Below are 25,175 nucleotides of genomic sequence, written 5' to 3' on the forward strand. Positions count from 1 at the left end.
GTCCTCGGACTCAAGCCTATGGGGAAACCAAATACAAATAAAAGTTTTGGACAGAACCAAGGCATTGCATGGTCCTCGGACTCAAGCCTATGGGGAAACCAAATACAAAAAAAAAGTTTTGGACAAAACCAAGGTATTGCATGGTCCTCGGACTCAAGCCAATGGGGAAACCAAATACAAAAAAAAGTTTTGGACAGAACCAAGGCATTGCATGGTCCTCGGACTTAAGCCTATAGGGAAACCAAATACAAAAATTTTTTGGACAGAACCAAGGCATTGCATGGTGCTTGGACTCAAGCCTATGGTATAACCAAGTACAAAAGAAGTTTTGGACAGAACCAAGGCATTGCATGGTCCTCGGACTCAAGCCTATGGGGAAACCAAATACAAAAAATTTTTGGACAGAACCAAGGCATTGCATGGTCCTCGGACTCAACCCTATGGGGAAACCAAATACAAAAAAAAAATTTTGGACAGAACCAAGGTATTGTGTGGTCCTCGGACTCAAGCCTATGGGGAAACCAAATACAGAAAAAAGTTTTCGACAGAACCAAGGCATTGCATGGACCTCGGACTCAAGCCTATGGGTAAACCAAATACAAAAAAAAATGTTTTGGACAGAACTAAGGCATTGCATGGTCCTCGGACTCAAGCCAATGGGGAAACCAAATACAAAAAAAAGTTTTGGACAGAACCAAGGCATTGCATGGTCCTCGGACTCAAGCCTATGGGGAAACCAAATACAAAAAAAGTTTTGGACAGAATTTAGGCATTGCATGGTCCTTGGACTCAAGCCTATGGGGAAACCAAATACAAAAAAAAGTTTTGGACAAAACCAAGGCATTGCATGGTCCTCGGACTCAAGCCTATGGGGAAACCAATTGCATGGTCCTCGGACTCAAGCCTATGGGGAAACCAAATACAAAAAAAGTTTTGGACAGAACAAAGGCATTGCATGGTCCTCGGACTCAAGCCTATGGGGAAACCAATTGCATGGTGCTCGGACTCAGGCCTGTGGGGAAACCAAATACAAAAAAAAGTTTTGGACAGAACCAAGGCATTGCATGGTCCTCGGACTCAAGCCTATGGGGAAACCAAATACAAAAAAAAGTTTTGGACAGAACCAAGGCATTGCATGGTCCTCGGACTCAAGCCTATGGGGAAACCAAATACAAAAAAAAAAATTTTGGACAGAACCAAGGCATTGCATGGTCCTCGGACTCAAGCCTATGGGGAAACCAAATACAAAAAATTTTTGGACAGAACCAAGGCATTGCATGGTCCTCGGACTCAAGCCTATGGGGAAACCAAATACAAAAAAAAGTTTTGGACAGAACCAAGGCATTGCATGGTCCTCGGACTCAAGCCTATGGGGAAACCAAATACAAAAATTTTTTGGACAGAACCAAGGCATTGCATGGTCCTCGGACTCAAGCCTATGGGGAAACCAAATACAAAAAAAAGTTTTGGACAGAACCAGGGCATTGCATGGTCCTCGGAGTCAAGCCTATGGGGAAACCAAATACAAAAAAAAAAATTTTGGACAGAACCAAGGCATTGCATGGTCCTCGGACTCAAGCCTATGGGGAAAGCAAATACAAATAAAAGTTTTGGACAGAACCAAGTCATTGCATGGTCCACGGACTCAATCCTATGGGGAAACCAAATACAAAAAATATTTGGACAGAACCAAGGCATTGCATGGTCCTCGGACTCAAGCCTATGGGGAAACCAAATACAAAAAAAAAAATTTTGGACAGAACCAAGGCATTGCATGGTCCTCGGACTCAAGCCTATGGGGAAAGCAAATACAAATAAAAGTTTTGGACAGAACCAAGGCATTGCATGGTCCTCGGACTCAAGCCTATGGGGAAACCAAATACAAAAAAAAGTTTTGGACAAAACCAAGGCATTGCATGGACCTCGGACTCAAGCCTATGGGTAAACCAAATACAAAAAAAAAAATTTTGGACAGAACCAAGGCATTGCATGGTCCTCGGACTCAAGCCTATGGGGAAACCAAATACAAATAAAAGTTTTGGACAGAACCAAGGCATTGCATGGTCCTCGGACTCAAGCCTATTGGGAAACCAAATACAAAAAAAAAAATTTGGACAGAACCAAGGCATTGCATGGTCCTCGGACTCAAGCCTATGGGGAAACCAAATACAAATAAAAGTTTTGGACAGAACCAAGGCATTGCATGGTCCTCGGACTCAAGCCTATGGGGAAACCAAATACAAAAAAAAGTTTTGGACAGAACCAAGGCATTGCATGGTCCTCGGACTCAAGCCTATGCTGAAACCAAATACAAAAATTTTTTGGACAGAACCAAGGCATTGCATGGTCCTCGGACTCAAGCCTATGGGGAAACCAAATACAAAAAAAGTTTTGGACAGAACCAAGGCATTGCATGGTCCACGGACTCAAGCCTATGGGGAAACCAAATACAAAAAAAGTTTTGGACAGAACCAAGTCATTGCATGGTGCTCGGACTCAAGCCTATGGGGAAACCAAATACAAAAAAAAGTTTTGGACAGAACCAAGGCATTGCATGGTCCACGTACTCAAGCCTATAGGGAAACCAAATACAAAAAATTTTTGGACAGAACCAAGGCATTGCATGGTTCTCGGACTCAAGCCTATGGGGAAACCAAATACAAAAAAAGTTTTGGACAGAACCAAGGCATTGCATGGTCCTCGGACTCAAGCCTATGGGGAAACCAAATACAAAAAATTTTTGGACAGAACCAAGGCATTGCATGGTCCTCGGACTCAAGCCTATGGGGAAACCAAATACAAAAAAAAGTTTTGGACAGAACCAAGGCATTGCATGGTCCTCGGACTTAAGCCTATGGGGAAACCAAATACAAAAAAAAGTTTTGGACAGAACCAAGGCATTGCATGGTCCTCGGACTCAAGCCTATGGGGAAACCAAATACAAAAAAAGTTTTGGACAGAGCCAAGTCATTGCATGGTGCTCGGACTCAAGCCTATGGGGAAACCAAATACAAAAAAAAGTTTTGGACAGAACCAAGGCATTGCATAGTCCTCGGACTCAAGCCTATAGGGAAACCAAATACAAAAAATTTTTGGACAGAACCAAGGCATTGCATGGTGCTCGGACTCGAGCCTATGGGGAAACCAAATACAAAAAAAGTTTTGGACAGAACCAAGGCATTGCATGGTCCTCGGACTCAAGCCTATGGGGAAACCAAATACAAAAAATTTTTGGACAGAACCAAGGCATTGCATGGTCCTCGGACTCAAGCCTATGGGGAAACCAAATTCAAAAAAAAGTTTTGGACAGAACCAAGGCATTGCATGGTCCTCGGACTCAAGCCTATGGGGAAACCAAATACAAAAAATTTTTGGACAGAACCAAGGCATTGCATGGTCCTCGGACTCAAGCCTATGGGAAAACCAAATACAAAAAAAGTTTTGGAGAGAACCAAGGCATTGCATGGTCCACGGACTCAAGCCTATGGGGAAACCAAATACAAAAACTTTTTGGACAGAACCAAGGCATTGCATGGTCCACGGACTCAAGCCTATGGGGAAACCAAATACAAAAACTTTTTGGACAGAACCAAGGCATTGCATGGTCCTCGGACTCAAGCCTATGGGAAAACCAAATACAAAAAAAAGTTTTGGAGAGAACCAAGGCATTGCATGGTCCTCGGACTCAAGCCTATGGGGAAACCAAATACAAAAAAAAGTTTTGGACAGAACCAAGGCATTGCATGGTCCTCGGACTCAAGCCTATGGGGAAAATAAATACAAAAAAAGTTTTGGACAGAACCAAGTCATTGCATGGTGCTCGGACGCAAGCCTATGGGGAAACCAAATACAAAAAAAAGTTTTGGATAGAACCAAGGCATTGCATGGTCGTCGGACTCAAGCCTATAGGGAAACCAAATACAAAAAATTTTTGGACAGAACCAAGGCATTGCCTGGTGCTCGGACTCAGGCCTATGGGGAAACCAAATACAAAAAAAGTTTTGGACAGAACCAAGGCATTGCATGGTCCTCGGACTCAAGCCTATGGGGAAACCAAATACAAAAAAAAGTTTTGGACAGAACCAAGGCATTGCATGGTCCTCGGACTTAAGCCTATGGGGAAACCAAATACAAAAAAAAGTTTTGGACAGAACCAAGGCATTGCATGGTCCTCGGACTCAAGCCTATGGGGAAACCAAATACAAAAAAAGTTTTGGACAGAGCCAAGTCATTGCATGGTGCTCGGACTCAAGCCTATGGGGAAACCAAATACAAAAAAAAGTTTTGGACAGAACCAAGGCATTGCATGGTCCTCGGACTCAAGCCTATAGGGAAACCAAATACAAAAAATTTTTGGACAGAACCAAGGCATTGCATGGTGCTCGGACTCGAGCCTATGGGGAAACCAAATACAAAAAAAGTTTTGGACAGAACCAAGGCATTGCATGGTCCTCGGACTCAAGCCTATGGGGAAACCAAATACAAAAAATTTTTGGACAGAACCAAGGCATTGCATGGTCCTCGGACTCAAGCCTATGGGGAAACCAAATTCAAAAAAAAGTTTTGGACAGAACCAAGGCATTGCATGGTCCTCGGACTCAAGCCTATGGGGAAACCAAATACAAAAAATTTTTGGACAGAACCAAGGCATTGCATGGTCCTCGGACTCAAGCCTATGGGAAAACCAAATACAAAAAAAGTTTTGGAGAGAACCAAGGCATTGCATGGTCCACGGACTCAAGCCTATGGGGAAACCAAATACAAAAACTTTTTGGACAGAACCAAGGCATTGCATGGTCCACGGACTCAAGCCTATGGGGAAACCAAATACAAAAACTTTTTGGACAGAACCAAGGCATTGCATGGTCCTCGGACTCAAGCCTATGGGGAAACCAAATACAAAAAAAAGTTTTGGAGAGAACCAAGGCATTGCATGGTCCTCGGACTCAAGCCTATGGGGAAACCAAATACAAAAAAAAGTTTTGGACAGAACCAAGGCATTGCATGGTCCTCGGACTCAAGCCTATGGGGAAAATAAATACAAAAAAAGTTTTGGACAGAACCAAGTCATTGCATGGTGCTCGGACGCAAGCCTATGGGGAAACCAAATACAAAAAAAAGTTTTGGATAGAACCAAGGCATTGCATGGTCGTCGGACTCAAGCCTATAGGGAAACCAAATACAAAAAATTTTTGGACAGAACCAAGGCATTGCCTGGTGCTCGGACTCAAGCCTATGGGGAAACCAAATACAAAAAAAGTTTTGGACAGAACCAAGGCATTGCATGGTCCTCGGACTCAAGCCTATGGGGAAACCAAATACAAAAAATTTTTGGACAGAACCAAGGCATTGCATGGTCCTCGGACTCAAGCCTATGGGGAAACCAAATACAAAAAAAAGTTTTGGACAGAACCAAGGCATTGCATGGTCCTCGGACTCAAGCCTATGGGGAAACCAAATACAAAAAAAAGTTTTGGACAGAACCAAGGCATTGCATTGTCCTCGGACTCAAGCCTATGGGGAAACCAAATACAAAAAAAAAAATTTTGGACAGAACCAAGGCATTGCATGGTCCTCGGACTCAAGCCTATGGGGAAACCAAATACAAATAAAAGTTTTGGACAGAACCAAGGCATTGCATGGTCCTCGGACTCAAGCCTATGGGGAAACCAAATACAAAAAATTTTTGGACAGAACCAAGGCATTGCAAGGTCCTCGGACTCAAGCCTATGGGGAAACCAAATACAAAAAAAGTTTTGGACAGAACCAAGGCATTGCATGGTCCACGGACTCAAGCCGATGGGGAAACCAAAGACAAAAAATTTTTGGACAGAACCAAGGCATTGCATGGTCCTCGGACTCAAGCCTATGGGGAAACCAAATACAAAAAAAAAGTTTTGGATAGAACCAAGGCATTGCATGGTCCTCGGACTCAAGCCTATGGGGAAACCAAATACAAAAAAAAGTTTTATACAGAACCAAGGCATTGCTTGGTCCTCGGACTCAAGCCTATGGGGAAACCAAATACAAAAAAAGTTTTGGACAGAACCAAGGCATTGCATGGTGCTCGGACTCAAGCCTATGGGGAAACCAAATACAAAAAAAAGTTTTGGACAGAACCAAGGCATTGCATGGTCGTCGGACTCAAGCCTATAGGGAAACCAAATACAAAAAATTTTTGGACAGAACCAAGGCATTGCCTGGTGCTCGGACTCAAGCCTATGGGGAAACCAAATACAAAAAAATTTTGGACAGAACCAAGGCATTGCATGGTCCTCGGACTCAAGCCTCTGGGGAAACCAAATACAAAAAAAAAAATTTTGGACAGAACCAAGGCATTGCATGGTCCTCGGACTCAAGCCTATGGGGAAAGCAAATACAAATAAAAGTTTTGGACAGAACCAAGGCATTGCATGGTCCTCGGACTCAAGCCTATGGGGAAACCAAATACAAAAAAAAGTTTTGGACAAAACCAAGGCATTGCATGGACCTCGGACTCAAGCCTATGGGTAAACCAAATACAAAAAAAAAAATTTTGGACAGAACCAAGGCATTGCATGGTCCTCGGACTCAAGCCTATGGGGAAACCAAATACAAGAAAAAAAATTTTGGACAGAACCAAGGCATTGCATGGTCCTCGGACTCAAGCCTATGGGGAAACCAAATACAAAAAAAAAATTTTCGACAGAACCAAGGCATTGTATGGTCCTCGGACTCAAGCCTATGGGGAAACCAAATACAGAAAAACGTTTTGGACAGAACCAAGGCATTGCATGGTCCTCGGACTCAAGCCTATGGGGAAACCAAATACAAAAAAAGTTTTGGACAGAACCAAGGCATTGCATGGTCCTCGGACTCAAGCCTATGGGGAAACCAAATACAAAAAATTTTTGGACAGAACCAAGGCATTGCATGGTCCTCGGACTCAAGCCTATGGGGAAACCAAATACAAAAAAAAGTTTTGGACAAATCCAAGGCATTGCATGGACCTCGGACTCAAGCCTATGGATAAACCAAATACAAAAAAAAAAAATTTGGACGGAACCAAGGCATTGCATGGTCCACAGACTCAAGCCTATGGGGAAACCAAATACAAAAAAAAGTTTTGGACAGAACCAAGGCATTGCATGGTCCACGGACTCAAGCCTATTGGGAAACCAAATACAAAAAATTTTTGGACAGAACCAAGGCATTGCATGGTGCTCGGACTCAAGCCTATGGGGAAACCAAATACAAAAAAAGTTTTGGACAGAACCAAGGCATTGCATGGTCCTCGGACTCAAGCCTATGGGGAAACCAAATACAAAAATTTTTTGGACAGAACCAAGGCATTGCATGGTCCTCGGACTCAAGCCTATGGGGAAACCAAATACAAAAAAAAGTTTTGGACAGAACCAAGGCATTGCATGGTCCTCGGACTTAAGCCTATGGGGAAACCAAATACAAAAAAAAGTTTTGGACAGAACCAAGGCATTGCATGGTCCTCGGACTCAAGCCTATGGGGAAACCAAATACAAAAAAAGTTTTGGACAGAACCAAGTCATTGCATGGTGCTCGGACTCAAGCCTATGGGGAAACCAAATACAAAAAAAAGTTTTGGACAGAACCAAGGCATTGAATGGTCGTCGGACTCAAGCCTATAGGGAAACCAAATACAAAAAATTTTTGGACAGAACCAAGGCATTGCACGGTGCTCGGACTCGAGCCTATTGGGAAACCAAATACAAAAAAAGTTTTGGACAGAACCAAGGCATTGCATGGTCCTCGGACTCAAGCCTATGGGGAAACCAAATACAAAAAATTTTTGGACAGAACCAAGGCATTGCATGGTCCTCGGACTCAAGCCTATGGGGAAACCAAATTCAAAAAAAAGTTTTGGACAGAACCAAGGCATTGCATGGTCCTCGGACTCAAGCCTATGGGGAAACCAAATACAAAAAATTTTTGGACAGAACCAAGGCATTGCATGGTCCTCGGACTCAAGCCTATGGGAAAACCAAATACAAAAAAAGTTTTGGACAGAACCAAGGCATTGCATGGTCCACGGACTCAAGCCTATGGGGAAACCAAATACAAAAAAAAGTTTTGGAGAGAACCAAGGCATTGCATGGTCCTCGGACTCAAGCCTATGGGGAAACCAAATACAAAAAAAAGTTTTGGACAGAACCAAGGCATTGCATGGTCCTCGGACTCAAGCCTATGGGGAAAATAAATACAAAAAAAGTTTTGGACAGAACCAAGTCATTGCATGGTGCTCGGACGCAAGCCTATGGGGTAACCAAATACAAAAAAAAGTTTTGGATAGAACCAAGGCATTGCATGGTCGTCGGACTCAAGCCTATAGGGAAACCAAATACAAAAAATTTTTGGACAGAACCAAGGCATTGCCTGGTGCTCGGACTCAAGCCTATGGGGAAACCAAATACAAAAAAAGTTTTGGACAGAACAAAGGCATTGCATGGTCCTCGGACTCAACCCTATGGGGAAACCAAATACAAAAAATTTTTGGACAGAACCAAGGCATTGCATGGTCCTCGGACTCAAGCCTATGGGGAAACCAAATACAAAAAAAAGTTTTGGACAGAACCAAGGCATTGCATGGTCCTCGGACTCAAGACTATGGGGAAACCAAATACAAAAAAAAGTTTTGGACAGAACCAAGGCATTGCATGGTCCTCGGACTCAAGCCTATGGGGAAACCAAATACAAATAAAAGTTTTGGACAGAACCAAGGCATTGCATGGTCCTCGGACTCAAGCCTATGGGGAAACCAAATACAAAAAATTTTTGGACAGAACCAAGGCATTGCATGGTCCTCGGACTCAAGCCTATGGGGAAACCAAATACAAAAAAAAAGTTTTGGATAGAACCAAGGCATTGCATGGTCCTCGGACTCAAGCCTAAGGGGAAACCAAATACAAAAAAAAGTTTTGGACAGAACCAAGGCATTGCATGGTCCTCGGACTCAAGCCTATGGGGAAACCAAATACAAAAAAAGTTTTGGACAGAACCAAGGCATTGCATGGTGCTCGGACTCAAGCCTATGGGGAAACCAAATACAAAAAAAAGTTTTGGACAGAACCAAGGCATTGCATGGTCCTCGGACTCAAGCCTATGGGGAAACCAAATACAAAAAAAGTTTTGGACAGAACCAAGTCATTGCATGGTGCTCGGACTCAAGCCTATGGGGAAACCAAATACAAAAAAAAGTTTTGGACAGAACCAAGGCATTGCATGGTCCTCGGACTCAAGCCTATAGGGAATCCAAATACAAAAAATTTTTGGACAGAACCAAGGCATTGCATGGTGCTCGGACTCAAGCCTATGGGGAAACCAAATACAAAAAAAGTTTTGGACAGAACCAAGGCATTGCATGGTCCTCGGACTCAAGCCTATGGGGAAACCAAATACAAAAAATTTTTGGACAGAACCAAGGCATTGCATGGTCCTCGGACTCAAGCCTATGGGGAAACCAAATTCAAAAAAAAGTTTTGGACAGAACCAAGGCATTGCATGGTCCTCGGACTCAAGCCTATGGGGAAACCAAATACAAAAAATTTTTGGACAGAACCAAGTCATTGCATGGTCCTCGGACTCAAGCCTATGGGAAAACCAAATACAAAAAAAGTTTTGGACAGAACCAAGGCATTGCATGGTCCACGGACTCAAGCCTATGGGGAAACCAAATACAAAAAATTTTTGGACAGAACCAAGGCATTGCATGGTCCCCGGACTCAAGCCTATGGGGAAACCAAATACAAAAAAAAGTTTTGGATAGAACCAAGGCATTGCATGGTCCTCGGACTCAAGCCTATGGGGAAACCAAATACAAAAAAAAGTTTTGGACAGAACCAAGGCATTGCATGGTCCTCGGACTCAAGCCTATGGGGAAAATAAATACAAAAAAAGTTTTGGACAGAACCAAGTCATTGCATGGTGATCAGACTCAAGCCTATGGGGAAACCAAATACAAAAAAAAGTTTTGGACAGAACCAAGGCATTGCATGGTCCTCGGACTCAAGCCTATGGGGAAAATAAATACAAAAAAAGTTTTGGACAGAACCAAGTCATTGCATGGTGCTCGGACGCAAGCCTATGGGGAAACCAAATACAAAAAAAAGTTTTGGATAGAACCAAGGCATTGCATGGTCGTCGGACTCAAGCCTATAGGGAAACCAAATACAAAAAATTTTTGGACAGAACCAAGGCATTGCCTGGTGCTCGGACTCAGGCCTATGGGGAAACCAAATACAAAAAAAGTTTTGGACAGAACCAAGGCATTGCATGGTCCTCGGACTCAAGCCTATGGGGAAACCAAATACAAAAAAAAGTTTTGGACAGAACCAAGGCATTGCATGGTCCTCGGACTTTAGCCTATGGGGAAACCAAATACAAAAAAAAGTTTTGGACAGAACCAAGGCATTGCATGGTCCTCGGACTCAAGCCTATGGGGAAACCAAATACAAAAAAAGTTTTGGACAGAGCCAAGTCATTGCATGGTGCTCGGACTCAAGCCTATGGGGAAACCAAATACAAAAAAAAGTTTTGGACAGAACCAAGGCATTGCATGGTCCTCGGACTCAAGCCTATAGGGAAACCAAATACAAAAAATTTTTGGACAGAACCAAGGCATTGCATGGTGCTCGGACTCGAGCCTATGGGGAAACCAAATACAAAAAAAGTTTTGGACAGAACCAAGGCATTGCATGGTCCTCGGACTCAAGCCTATGGGGAAACCAAATACAAAAAATTTTTGGACAGAACCAAGGCATTGCATGGTCCTCGGACTCAAGCCTATGGGGAAACCAAATTCAAAAAAAAGTTTTGGACAGAACCAAGGCATTGCATGGTCCTCGGACTCAAGCCTATGGGGAAACCAAATACAAAAAATTTTTGGACAGAACCAAGGCATTGCATGGTCCTCGGACTCAAGCCTATGGGAAAACCAAATACAAAAAAAGTTTTGGAGAGAACCAAGGCATTGCATGGTCCACGGACTCAAGCCTATGGGGAAACCAAATACAAAAACTTTTTGGACAGAACCAAGGCATTGCATGGTCCACGGACTCAAGCCTATGGGGAAACCAAATACAAAAACTTTTTGGACAGAACCAAGGCATTGCATGGTCCTCGGACTCAAGCCTATGGGGAAACCAAATACAAAAAAAAGTTTTGGAGAGAACCAAGGCATTGCATGGTCCTCGGACTCAAGCCTATGGGGAAACCAAATACAAAAAAAAGTTTTGGACAGAACCAAGGCATTGCATGGTCCTCGGACTCAAGCCTATGGGGAAAATAAATACAAAAAAAGTTTTGGACAGAACCAAGTCATTGCATGGTGCTCGGACGCAAGCCTATGGGGAAACCAAATACAAAAAAAAGTTTTGGATAGAACCAAGGCATTGCATGGTCGTCGGACTCAAGCCTATAGGGAAACCAAATACAAAAAATTTTTGGACAGAACCAAGGCATTGCCTGGTGCTCGGACTCAAGCCTATGGGGAAACCAAATACAAAAAAAGTTTTGGACAGAACCAAGGCATTGCATGGTCCTCGGACTCAAGCCTATGGGGAAACCAAATACAAAAAATTTTTGGACAGAACCAAGGCATTGCATGGTCCTCGGACTCAAGCCTATGGGGAAACCAAATACAAAAAAAAGTTTTGGACAGAACCAAGGCATTGCATGGTCCTCGGACTCAAGCCTATGGGGAAACCAAATACAAAAAAAAGTTTTGGACAGAACCAAGGCATTGCATTGTCCTCGGACTCAAGCCTATGGGGAAACCAAATACAAAAAAAAAAATTTTGGACAGAACCAAGGCATTGCATGGTCCTCGGACACAAGCCTATGGGGAAACCAAATACAAATAAAAGTTTTGGACAGAACCAAGGCATTGCATGGTCCTCGGACTCAAGCCTATGGGGAAACCAAATACAAAAAATTTTTGGACAGAACCAAGGCATTGCAAGGTCCTCGGACTCAAGCCTATGGGGAAACCAAATACAAAAAAAGTTTTGGACAGAACCAAGGCATTGCATGGTCCACGGACTCAAGCCGATGGGGAAACCAAATACAAAAAATTTTTGGACAGAACCAAGGCATTGCATGGTCCTCGGACTCAAGCCTATGGGGAAACCAAATACAAAAAAAAAGTTTTGGATAGAACCAAGGCATTGCATGGTCCTCGGACTCAAGCCTATGGGGAAACCAAATACAAAAAAAAGTTTTATACAGAACCAAGGCATTGCTTGGTCCTCGGACTCAAGCCTATGGGGAAACCAAATACAAAAAAAGTTTTGGACAGAACCAAGGCATTGCATGGTGCTCGGACTCAAGCCTATGGGGAAACCAAATACAAAAAAAAGTTTTGGACAGAACCAAGGCATTGCATGGTCGTCGGACTCAAGCCTATAGGGAAACCAAATACAAAAAATTTTTGGACAGAACCAAGGCATTGCCTGGTGCTCGGACTCAAGCCTATGGGGAAACCAAATACAAAAAAATTTTGGACAGAACCAAGGCATTGCATGGTCCTCGGACTCAAGCCTCTGGGGAAACCAAATACAAAAAAAAAAATTTTGGACAGAACCAAGGCATTGCATGGTCCTCGGACTCAAGCCTATGGGGAAAGCAAATACAAATAAAAGTTTTGGACAGAACCAAGGCATTGCATGGTCCTCGGACTCAAGCCTATGGGGAAACCAAATACAAAAAAAAGTTTTGGACAAAACCAAGGCATTGCATGGACCTCGGACTCAAGCCTATGGGTAAACCAAATACAAAAAAAAAAATTTTGGACAGAACCAAGGCATTGCATGGTCCTCGGACTCAAGCCTATGGGGAAACCAAATACAAGAAAAAAAATTTTGGACAGAACCAAGGCATTGCATGGTCCTCGGACTCAAGCCTATGGGGAAACCAAATACAAAAAAAAAATTTTCGACAGAACCAAGGCATTGTATGGTCCTCGGACTCAAGCCTATGGGGAAACCAAATACAGAAAAACGTTTTGGACAGAACCAAGGCATTGCATGGTCCTCGGACTCAAGCCTATGGGGAAACCAAATACAAAAAAAGTTTTGGACAGAACCAAGGCATTGCATGGTCCTCGGACTCAAGCCTATGGGGAAACCAAATACAAAAAATTTTTGGACAGAACCAAGGCATTGCATGGTCCTCGGACTCAAGCCTATGGGGAAACCAAATACAAAAAAAAGTTTTGGACAAATCCAAGGCATTGCATGGACCTCGGACTCAAGCCTATGGATAAACCAAATACAAAAAAAAAAAATTTGGACGGAACCAAGGCATTGCATGGTCCACAGACTCAAGCCTATGGGGAAACCAAATACAAAAAAAAGTTTTGGACAGAACCAAGGCATTGCATGGTCCACGGACTCAAGCCTATTGGGAAACCAAATACAAAAAATTTTTGGACAGAACCAAGGCATTGCATGGTGCTCGGACTCAAGCCTATGGGGAAACCAAATACAAAAAAAGTTTTGGACAGAACCAAGGCATTGCATGGTCCTCGGACTCAAGCCTATGGGGAAACCAAATACAAAAATTTTTTGGACAGAACCAAGGCATTGCATGGTCCTCGGACTCAAGCCTATGGGGAAACCAAATACAAAAAAAAGTTTTGGACAGAACCAAGGCATTGCATGGTCCTCGGACTTAAGCCTATGGGGAAACCAAATACAAAAAAAAGTTTTGGACAGAACCAAGGCATTGCATGGTCCTCGGACTCAAGCCTATGGGGAAACCAAATACAAAAAAAGTTTTGGACAGAACCAAGTCATTGCATGGTGCTCGGACTCAAGCCTATGGGGAAACCAAATACAAAAAAAAGTTTTGGACAGAACCAAGGCATTGAATGGTCGTCGGACTCAAGCCTATAGGGAAACCAAATACAAAAAATTTTTGGACAGAACCAAGGCATTGCACGGTGCTCGGACTCGAGCCTATTGGGAAACCAAATACAAAAAAAGTTTTGGACAGAACCAAGGCATTGCATGGTCCTCGGACTCAAGCCTATGGGGAAACCAAATACAAAAAATTTTTGGACAGAACCAAGGCATTGCATGGTCCTCGGACTCAAGCCTATGGGGAAACCAAATTCAAAAAAAAGTTTTGGACAGAACCAAGGCATTGCATGGTCCTCGGACTCAAGCCTATGGGGAAACCAAATACAAAAAATTTTTGGACAGAACCAAGGCATTGCATGGTCCTCGGACTCAAGCCTATGGGAAAACCAAATACAAAAAAAGTTTTGGACAGAACCAAGGCATTGCATGGTCCACGGACTCAAGCCTATGGGGAAACCAAATACAAAAAAAAGTTTTGGAGAGAACCAAGGCATTGCATGGTCCTCGGACTCAAGCCTATGGGGAAACCAAATACAAAAAAAAGTTTTGGACAGAACCAAGGCATTGCATGGTCCTCGGACTCAAGCCTATGGGGAAAATAAATACAAAAAAAGTTTTGGACAGAACCAAGTCATTGCATGGTGCTCGGACGCAAGCCTATGGGGTAACCAAATACAAAAAAAAGTTTTGGATAGAACCAAGGCATTGCATGGTCGTCGGACTCAAGCCTATAGGGAAACCAAATACAAAAAATTTTTGGACAGAACCAAGGCATTGCCTGGTGCTCGGACTCAAGCCTATGGGGAAACCAAATACAAAAAAAGTTTTGGACAGAACAAAGGCATTGCATGGTCCTCGGACTCAACCCTATGGGGAAACCAAATACAAAAAATTTTTGGACAGAACCAAGGCATTGCATGGTCCTCGGACTCAAGCCTATGGGGAAACCAAATACAAAAAAAAGTTTTGGACAGAACCAAGGCATTGCATGGTCCTCGGACTCAAGACTATGGGGAAACCAAATACAAAAAAAAGTTTTGGACAGAACCAAGGCATTGCATGGTCCTCGGACTCAAGCCTATGGGGAAACCAAATACAAATAAAAGTTTTGGACAGAACCAAGGCATTGCATGGTCCTCGGACTCAAGCCTATGGGGAAACCAAATACAAAAAATTTTTGGACAGAACCAAGGCATTGCATGGTCCTCGGACTCAAGCCTATGGGGAAACCAAATACAAAAAAAAAGTTTTGGATAGAACCAAGGCATTGCATGGTCCTCGGACTCAAGCCTAAGGGGAAACCAAATACAAAAAAAAGTTTTGGACAGAACCAAGGCATTGCATGGTCCTCGGACTCAAGCCTATGGGGAAACCAAATACAAAAAAAGTTTTGGACAGAACCAAGGCATTGCATGGTGCTCGGACTCAAGCCTATGGGGAAACCAAATACAAAAAAAAGTTTTGGACAGAACCAAGGCATTGCATGGTCCTCGGACTCAAGCCTATGGGGAAACCAAATACAAAAAAAGTTTTGGACAGAACCAAGTCATTGCATGGTGCTCGGACTCAAGCCTATGGGGAAACCAAATACAAAAAAAAGTTTTGGACAGAACCAAGGCATTGCATGGTCCTCGGACTCAAGCCTATAGGGAATCCAAATACAAAAAATTTTTGGACAGAACCAAGGCATTGCATGGTGCTCGGACTCAAGCCTATGGGGAAACCAAATACAAAAAAAGTTTTGGACAGAACCAAGGCATTGCATGGTCCTCGGACTCAAGCCTATGGGGAAACCAAATACAAAAAATTTTTGGACAGAACCAAGGCATTGCATGGTCCTCGGACTCAAGCCTATGGGGAAACCAAATTCAAAAAAAAGTTTTGGACAGAACCAAGGCATTGCATGGTCCTCGGACTCAAGCCTATGGGGAAACCAAATACAAAAAATTTTTGGACAGAACCAAGTCATTGCATGGTCCTCGGACTCAAGCCTATGGGAAAACCAAATACAAAAAAAGTTTTGGACAGAACCAAGGCATTGCATGGTCCACGGACTCAAGCCTATGGGGAAACCAAATACAAAAAATTTTTGGACAGAACCAAGGCATTGCATGGTCCCCGGACTCAAGCCTATGGGGAAACCAAATACAAAAAAAAGTTTTGGATAGAACCAAGGCATTGCATGGTCCTCGGACTCAAGCCTATGGGGAAACCAAATACAAAAAAAAGTTTTGGACAGAACCAAGGCATTGCATGGTCCTCGGACTCAAGCCTATGGGGAAAATAAATACAAAAAAAGTTTTGGACAGAACCAAGTCATTGCATGGTGATCAGACTCAAGCCTATGGGGAAACCAAATACAAAAAAAAGTTTTGGACAGAACCAAGGCATTGCATGGTCGTCGGACTCAAGCCTATAGGGAAACCAAATACAAAAAATTTTTGGACAGAACCAAGGCATTGCCTGGTGCTCGGACTCAAGCCTATGGGGAAACCAAATACAAAAAAAGTTTTGGACAGAACCAAGGCATTGCATGGTCCTCGGACTCAAGCCTATGGGGAAACCAAATACAAAAAATTTTTGGACAGAACCAAGGCATTGCATGGTCCTCGGACTCAAGCCTATGGGGAAACCAAATACAAAAAAAAGTTTTGGACAGAACCAAGGGATTGCATGGTCCTCGGACTCAAGCCTATGGGGAAACCAAATACAAAAAAAAGTTTGGGACAGAACCAAGGCATTGCATGGTCCTCGGACTCAAGCCTATGGGGAAACCAAATACAAAAAAAAAAATTTTGGACAGAACCAAGGCATTGCATGGTCCTCGGACTCAAGCCTAAGGGGAAACCAAATACAAAAAAAAGTTTTGGACAAAACCAAGGCATTGCATGGTCCTCGGACTCAAGCCTATGGGGAAACCAAATACAGAAAAAAAAATTTTGGACAGAACCAAGGCATTGCATGGTCCTCGGACTCAAGCCTATGGGGAAACCGAATACAAAAAAAAGTTTTGGACAAAACCAAGGCATTGCATGGACCTCGAACTCAAGCCTGTGGGTAAACCAAATACAAAAAAAAAAATTTTGGACAGAACCAAGGCATTGCATGGTCCTCGGACTCAAGCCTATGGGGAAACCAAATAGAAATAAAAGTTTTGGACAGAACCAAGGCATTGCATGGTCCTCGGACTCAAGCCTATGGGGAAACCAAATACAAAAAAAAAATTTTGGACAGAACCAAGGCATTGCATGGTCCTCGGACTCAAGCCTATGGGGAAACCAAATACAAAAAAAGTTTTGGACAGAACCAAGGCATTGCATGGTCCTCGGACTCAAGCCTATGGGGAAACCAAATACAAAAAATTTTTGGACAGAACCAAGGCATTGCATGGTCCTCGGACTCAAGCCTATGGGGAAACCAAATACAAAAAAAAGTTTTGGACAGAACCAAGGCATTGCATGGTCCTCGGACTTAAGCCTATGGGGAAACCAAATACAAAAAAAAGTTTTGGACAGAACCAAGGCATTGCATGGTCCTCGGACTCAAGCCTATGGGGAAACCAAATACAAAAAAGTTTTGGACAGAACCAAGGCATTGCATGGTCCTCGGACTCAAGCCTATGGGGAAACCAAATTCAAAAAAAAGTTTTGGACAGAACCAAGGCATTGCATGGTCCTCGGACTCAAGCCTATGGGGAAACCAAATACAAAAAATTTTTGGACAGAACCAAGGCATTGCATGGTCCTCGGACTCAAGCCTATGGGAAAACCAAATACAAAAAAAGTTTTGGACAGAACCAAGGCATTGCATGGTCCACGGACTCAAGCCTATGGGGAAACCAAATACAAAAAATTTTTGGACAGAACCAAGGCATTGCATGGTCCTCGGACTCAAGCCTATGGGGAAACCAAATACAAAAAATTTTTGGACAGAACCAAGGCATTGCATGGTCCTCGGACTCAAGCCTATGGGGAAACCAAATACAAAAAAAAGTTTTGGACAGAACCAAGGCATTGCATGGTCCTCGGACTCAAGCCTATGGGGAAACCAAATACAAAAAAAAGTTTGGGACAGAACCAAGGCATTGCATAGTCCTCGGACTCAAGCCTATGGGGAAACCAAATACAAAAAAAAAAATTTTGGACAGAACCAAGGCATTGCATGGTCCTCGGACTCAAGCCTAAGGGGAAACCAAATACAAAAAAAAGTTTTGGACAGAACCAAGGCATTGCATGGTCCTCGGAATCAAGCCTATGGGGAAACCAAATACAGAAAAAAAAATTTTGGACAGAACCAAGGCATTGCATGGTCCTCGGACTCAAGCCTATGGGGAAACCGAATACAAAAAAAAGTTTTGGACAAAACCAAGGCATTGCATGGACCTCGGACTCAAGCCTGTGGGTAAACCAAATACAAAAAAAAAAAATTTTGGACAGAACCAAGGCATTGCATGGTCCTCGGACTCAAGCCTATGGGGAAACCAAATAGAAATAAAAGTTTTGGACAGAACCAAGGCATTGCATGGTCCTCGGACTCAAGCCTATGGGGAAACCAAATACAAAAAAAAAATTTTGGACAGAACCAAGGCATTGCATGGTCCTCGGACTCAAGCCTATGGGGAAACCAAATACAAAAAAAGTTTTGGACAGAACCAAGGCATTGCATGGTCCTCGGACTCAAGCCTATGGGGAAACCAAATACAAAAAATTTTTGGACAGAACCAAGGCATTGCATGGTCCTCGGACTCAAGCCTATGGGGAAACCAAATACAAAAAAAAGTTTTGGACAGAACCAAGGCATTGCATGGTCCTCGGACTTAAGCCTATGGGGAAACCAAATACAAAAAAAAGTTTTGGACAGAACCAAGGCATTGCATGGTCCTCGGACTCAAGCCTATGGGGAAACCGAATACAAAAAAAGTTTTGGACAGAACCAAGTCATTGCATGGTGCTCGGACTCAAGCCTATGGGGAAACCAAATACAAAAAAAAGTTTTGGACAGAACCAAGGCATTGAATGGTCCTCGGACTCAAGCCTATAGGGAAACCAAATACAAAAAATTTTTGGACAGAACCAAGGCATTGCATGGTGCTCGGACTCGAGCCTATGGGGAAACCAAATACAAAAAAAGTTTTGGACAGAACCAAGGCATTGCATGGTCCTCGGACTCAAGCCTATGGGGAAACCAAATACAAAAAAGTTTTGGACAGAACCAAGGCATTGCATGGTCCTCGGACTCAAGCCTTTGGGGAAACCAAATTCAAAAAAAAGTTTTGGACAGAACCAAGGCATTGCATGGTCCTCGGACTCAAGCCTATGGGGAAACCAAATACAAAAAATTTTTGGACAGAACCAAGGCATTGCATGGTCCTCGGACTCAAGCCTATGGGAAAACCAAATACAAAAAAAGTTTTGGACAGAACCAAGGCATTGCATGGTCCACGGACTCAAGCCTATGGGGAAACCAAATACAAAAAATTTTTGGACAGAACCAAGGCATTGCATGGTCCTCGGACTCAAGCCTATGGGGAAACCAAATACAAAAAATTTTTGGACAGAACCAAGGCATTGCATGGTCCTCGGACTCAAGCCTATGGGGAAACCAAATACAAAAAAAAGTTTTGGACAGAACCAAGGCATTGCATGGTCCTCGGACTCAAGCCTATGGGGAAACCAAATACAAAAAAAAGTTTGGGACAGAACCAATGCATTGCATGGTCCTCGGACTCAAGCCTATGGGGAAACCAAATACAAAAAAAAAAATTTTGGACAGAACCAAGGCATTGCATGGTCCTCGGACTCAAGCCTAAGGGGAAACCAAATACAAAAAAAAGTTTTGGACAGAACCAAGGCATTGCATGGTCCTCGGACTCAAGCCTATGGGGAAACCAAATACAGAAAAAAAAATTTTGGACAGAACCAAGGCATTGCATGGTCCTCGGACTCAAGCCTATGGGGAAACCAAATACAAAAAAAAGTTTTGGACAAAACCAAGGCATTGCATGGACCTCGGACTCAAGCCTGTGGGTAAACCAAATACAAAAAAAAAAAATTTTGGACAGAACCAAGGCATTGCATGGTCCTCGGACTCAAGCCTATGGGGAAACCAAATAGAAATAAAAGTTTTGGACAGAACCAAGGCATTGCATGGTCCTCGGACTCAAGCATATGGGGAAACCAAATACAAAAAAAAAATTTTGGACAGAACCAAGGCATTGCATGGTCCTCGGACTCAAGCCTATGGGGAAACCAAATACAAAAAAAGTTTTGGACAGAACCAAGGCATTGCATGGTCCTCGGACTCAAGCCTATGGGGAAACCAAATACAAAAAATTTTTGGACAGAACCAAGGCATTGCATGGTCCTCGGACTCAAGCCTATGGGGAAACCAAATACAAAAAAAAGTTTTGGACAGAACCAAGGCATTGCATGGTCCTCGGACTTAAGCATATGGGGAAACCAAATACAAAAAAAAGTTTTGGACAGAACCAAGGCATTGCATGGTCCTCGGACTCAAGCCTATGGGGAAACCAAATACAAAAAAAGTTTTGGACAGAACCAAGTCATTGCATGGTGCTCGGACTCAAGCCTATGGGGAAACCAAATACAAAAAAAAGTTTTGGACAGAACCAAGGCATTGAATGGTCCTCGGACTCAAGCCTATAGGGAAACCAAATACAAAAAATTTTTGGACAGAACCAAGGCATTGCATGGTGCTCGGACTCGAGCCTATGGGGAAACCAAATACAAAAAAAGTTTTGGACAGAACCAAGGCATTGCATGGTCCTCGGACTCCTGCCTATGGGGAAACCAAATACAAAAAAGTTTTGGACAGAACCAAGGCATTGCATGGTCCTCGGACTCAAGCCTATGGGGAAACCAAATTCAAAAAAAAGTTTTGGACAGAACCAAGGCATTGCATGGTCCTCGGACTCAAGCCTATGGGGAAACCAAATACAAAAAATTTTTGGACAGAACCAAGGCATTGCATGGTCCTCGGACTCAAGCCTATGGGGAAACCAAATACAAAAAAAAGTTTTGGACAGAACCAAGGCATTGCATGGTCCTCGGACTTAAGCCTATGGGGAAACCAAATACAAAAAAAAGTTTTGGACAGAACCAAGGCATTGCATGGTCCTCGGACTCAAGCCTATGGGGAAACCAAATACAAAAAAAGTTTTGGACAGAACCAAGTCATTGCATGGTGCTCGGACTCAAGCCTATGGGGAAACCAAATACAAAAAAAAGTTTTGGACAGAACCAAGGCATTGAATGGTCCTCGGACTCAAGCCTATAGGGAAACCAAATACAAAAAATTTTTGGACAGAACCAAGGCATTGCATGGTGCTCGGACTCGAGCCTATGGGGAAACCAAATACAAAAAAAGTTTTGGACAGAACCAAGGCATTGCATGGTCCTCGGACTCAAGCCTATGGGGAAACCAAATACAAAAAAGTTTTGGACAGAACCAAGGCATTGCATGGTCCTCGGACTCAAGCCTATGGGGAAACCAAATTCAAAAAAAAGTTTTGGACAGAACCAAGGCATTGCATGGTCCTCGGACTCAAGCCTATGGGGAAACCAAATACAAAAAATTTTTGGACAGAACCAAGGCATTGCATGGTCCTCGGACTCAAGCCTATGGGAAAACCAAATACAAAAAAAGTTTTGGACAGAACCAAGGCATTGCATGGTCCACGGACTCAAGCCTATGGGGAAACCAAATACAAAAAATTTTTGGACAGAACCAAGGCATTGCATGGTCCTCGGACTCAAGCCTATGGGGAAACCAAATACAAAAAAAAGTTTTGGAGAGAACCAAGGCATTGCATGGTCCTCGGACTCAAGCCTATGGGGAAACCAAATACAAAAAAAAGTTTTGGACAGAACCAAGGCATTGCATGGTCCTCGGACTCAAGCCTATGGGGAAAATAAATACAAAAAAAGTTTTGGACAGAACCAAGTCATTGCATGGTGCTCGGACGCAAGCCTATGGGGTAACCAAATACAAAAAAAAGTTTTGGATAGAACCAAGGCATTGCATGGTCGTCGGACTCAAGCCTATAGGGAAACCAAATACAAAAAATTTTTGGACAGAACCAAGGCATTGCCTGGTGCTCGGACTCAAGCCTATGGGGAAACCAAATACAAAAAAAGTTTTGGACAGAACCAAGGCATTGCATGGTCCTCGGACTCAAGCCTATGGGGAAACCAAATACAAAAAATTTTTGGACAGAACCAAGGCATTGCATGGTCCTCGGACTCAAGCCTATGGGGAAACCAAATACAAAAAAAAGTTTTGGACAGAACCAAGGCATTGCATTGTTCTCGGACTCAAGACTATGGGGAAACCAAATACAAAAAAAAGTTTTGGACAGAACCAAGGCATTGCATGGTCCTCGGACTCAAGCCTATGGGGAAACCAAATACAAATAAAAGTTTTGGACAGAACCAAGGCATTGCATGGTCCTCGGACTCAAGCCTATGGGGAAACCAAATACAAAAAATTTTTGGACAGAACCAAGGCATTGCATGGTCCTCGGACTCAAGCCTATGGGGAAACCAAATACAAAAAAAGTTTTGGACAGAACCAAGGCATTGCATGGTCCACGGACTCAAGCCTATGGGGAAACCAAATACAAAACATTTTTGGACAGAACCAAGGCATTGCATGGTCCTCGGACTCAAGCCTATGGGGAAACCAAATACAAAAAAAAAGTTTTGGATAGAACCAAGGCATTGCATGGTCCTCGGACTCAAGCCTATGGGGAAACCAAATACAAAAAAAAGTTTTGGACAGAACCAAGGCATTGCATGGTCCTCGGACTCAAGCCTATGGGGAAACCAAATACAAAAAAAGTTTTGGACAGAACCAAGGCATTGCATGGTGCTCGGACTCAAGCCTATGGGGAAACCAAATACAAAAAAAAGTTTTGGACAGAACCAAGGCATTGCATGGTCCTCGGACTCAAGCCTATGGGGAAACCAAATACAAAAAAAGTTTTGGACAGAACCAAGTCATTGCATGGTGCTCGGACTCAAGCCTATGGGGAAACCAAATACAAAAAAAAGTTTTGGACAGAACCAAGGCATTGCATGGTCCTCGGACTCAAGCCTATAGGGAATCCAAATACAAAAAATTTTTGGACAGAACCAAGGCATTGCATGGTGCTCGGACTCAAGCCTATGGGGAAACCAAATACAAAAAAAGTTTTGGACAGAACCAAGGCATTGCATGGTCCTCGGACTCAAGCCTATGGGGAAACCAAATAGAAAAAATTTTTGGACAGAACCAAGGCATTGCATGGTCCTCGGACTCAAGCCTATGGGGAAACCAAATTCAAAAAAAAGTTTTGGACAGAACCAAGGCATTGCATGGTCCTCGGACTCAAGCCTATGGGGAAACCAAATACAAAAAATTTTTGGACAGAACCAAGGCATTGCATGGTCCTCGGACTCAAGCCTATGGGAAAACCAAATACAAAAAAAGTTTTGGACAGAACCAAGGCATTGCATGGTCCACGGACTCAAGCCTATGGGGAAACCAAATACAAAAAATTTTTGGACAGAACCAAGGCATTGCATGGTCCTCGGACTCAAGCCTATGGGGAAACCAAATACAAAAAAAAGTTTTGGATAGAACCAAGGCATTGCATGGTCCTCGGACTCAAGCCTATGGGGAAACCAAATACAAAAAAAAGTTTTGGACAGAACCAAGGCATTGCATGGTCCTCGGACTCAAGCCTATGGGGAAAATAAATACAAAAAAAGTTTTGGACAGAACCAAGTCATTGCATGGTGATCAGACTCAAGCCTATGGGGAAACCAAATACAAAAAAAAGTTTTGGACAGAACCAAGGCATTGCATGGTCGTCGGACTCAAGCCTATAGGGAAACCAAATACAAAAAATTTTTGGACAGAACCAAGGCATTGCCTGGTGCTCGGACTCAAGCCTATGGGGAAACCAAATACAAAAAAAGTTTTGGACAGAACCAAGGCATTGCATGGTCCTCGGACTCAAGCCTATGGGGAAACCAAATACAAAAAATTTTTGGACAGAACCAAGGCATTGCATGGTCCTCGGACTCAAGCCTATGGGGAAACCAAATACAAAAAATTTTTGGACAGAACCAAGGCATTGCATGGTCCTCGGACTCAAGCCTATGGGGAAACCAAATACAAAAAAAAGTTTTGGACAGAACCAAGGCATTGCATGGTCCTCGGACTCAAGCCTATGGGGAAACCAAATACAAAAAAAAAAATTTTGGACAGAACCAAGGCATTGCATGGTCCTCGGACTCAAGCCTAATGGGAAACCAAATACAAAAAAAAGTTTTGGACAGAACCAAGGCATTGCATGGTCCTCGGACTCAAGCCTATGGGGAAACCAAATACAGAAAAAAAAATTTTGGACAGAACCATGGCATTGCATGGTCCTCGGACTCAAGCCTATGGGGAAACCAAATACAAAAAAAAGTTTTGGACAAAACCAAGGCATTGCATGGACCTCGGACTCAAGCCTGTGGGTAAACCAAATATAAAAAAAAAAATTTTGGACAGAACCAAGGCATTGCATGGTCCTCGGACTCAAGCCTATGGGGAAACCAAATAGAAATAAAAGTTTTGGACAGAACCAAGGCATTGCATGGTCCTCGGACTCAAGCCTATGGGGAAACCAAATACAAAAAAAAAATTTTGGACAGAACCAAGGCATTGCATGGTCCTCGGACTCAAGCCTATGGGGAAACCAAATACAAAAAAAGTTTTGGACAGAACCAAGGCATTGCATGGTCCTTGGACTCAAGCCTATGGGGAAACCAAATACAAAAAAAGTTTTGGACAGAACCAAGGCATTGCATGGTCCTCGGACTCAAGCCTATGGGGAAACCAAATACAAAAAAAAGTTTTGGACAGAACCAAGGCATTGCATGGTCCTCGGACTCAAGCCTATGGGGAAACCAAATACAAAAAAAAAAAATTTGCACAGAACCAAGGCATTGCATGGTCCTCGGACTCAAGCCTATGGGGAAACCAAATACAAAAAAAAGTTTTGGACAGAACCAAGGCATTGCATGGTCCTCGGACTCAAGCCTATGGGGAAACCAAATACAAAAAAAAAAATTTGCACAGAACCAAGGCATTGCATGGTCCTCGGACTCAAGCCTATGGGGAAACCAAATACAAAAAAAAGTTTTGGACAGAACCAAGGCATTGCATGGTCCTCGGACTCAAGCCTATGGGGAAACCAAATACAAAAAAAAGTTTTGGACAGAACCAAGGCATTGCATGGTCCTCGGACTCAAG

This window comes from Quercus robur, chromosome 6 (genome assembly GCF_932294415.1).
Source record: "Quercus robur chromosome 6, dhQueRobu3.1, whole genome shotgun sequence".
NCBI classification, from domain to species: Eukaryota; Viridiplantae; Streptophyta; class Magnoliopsida; order Fagales; family Fagaceae; genus Quercus; species Quercus robur.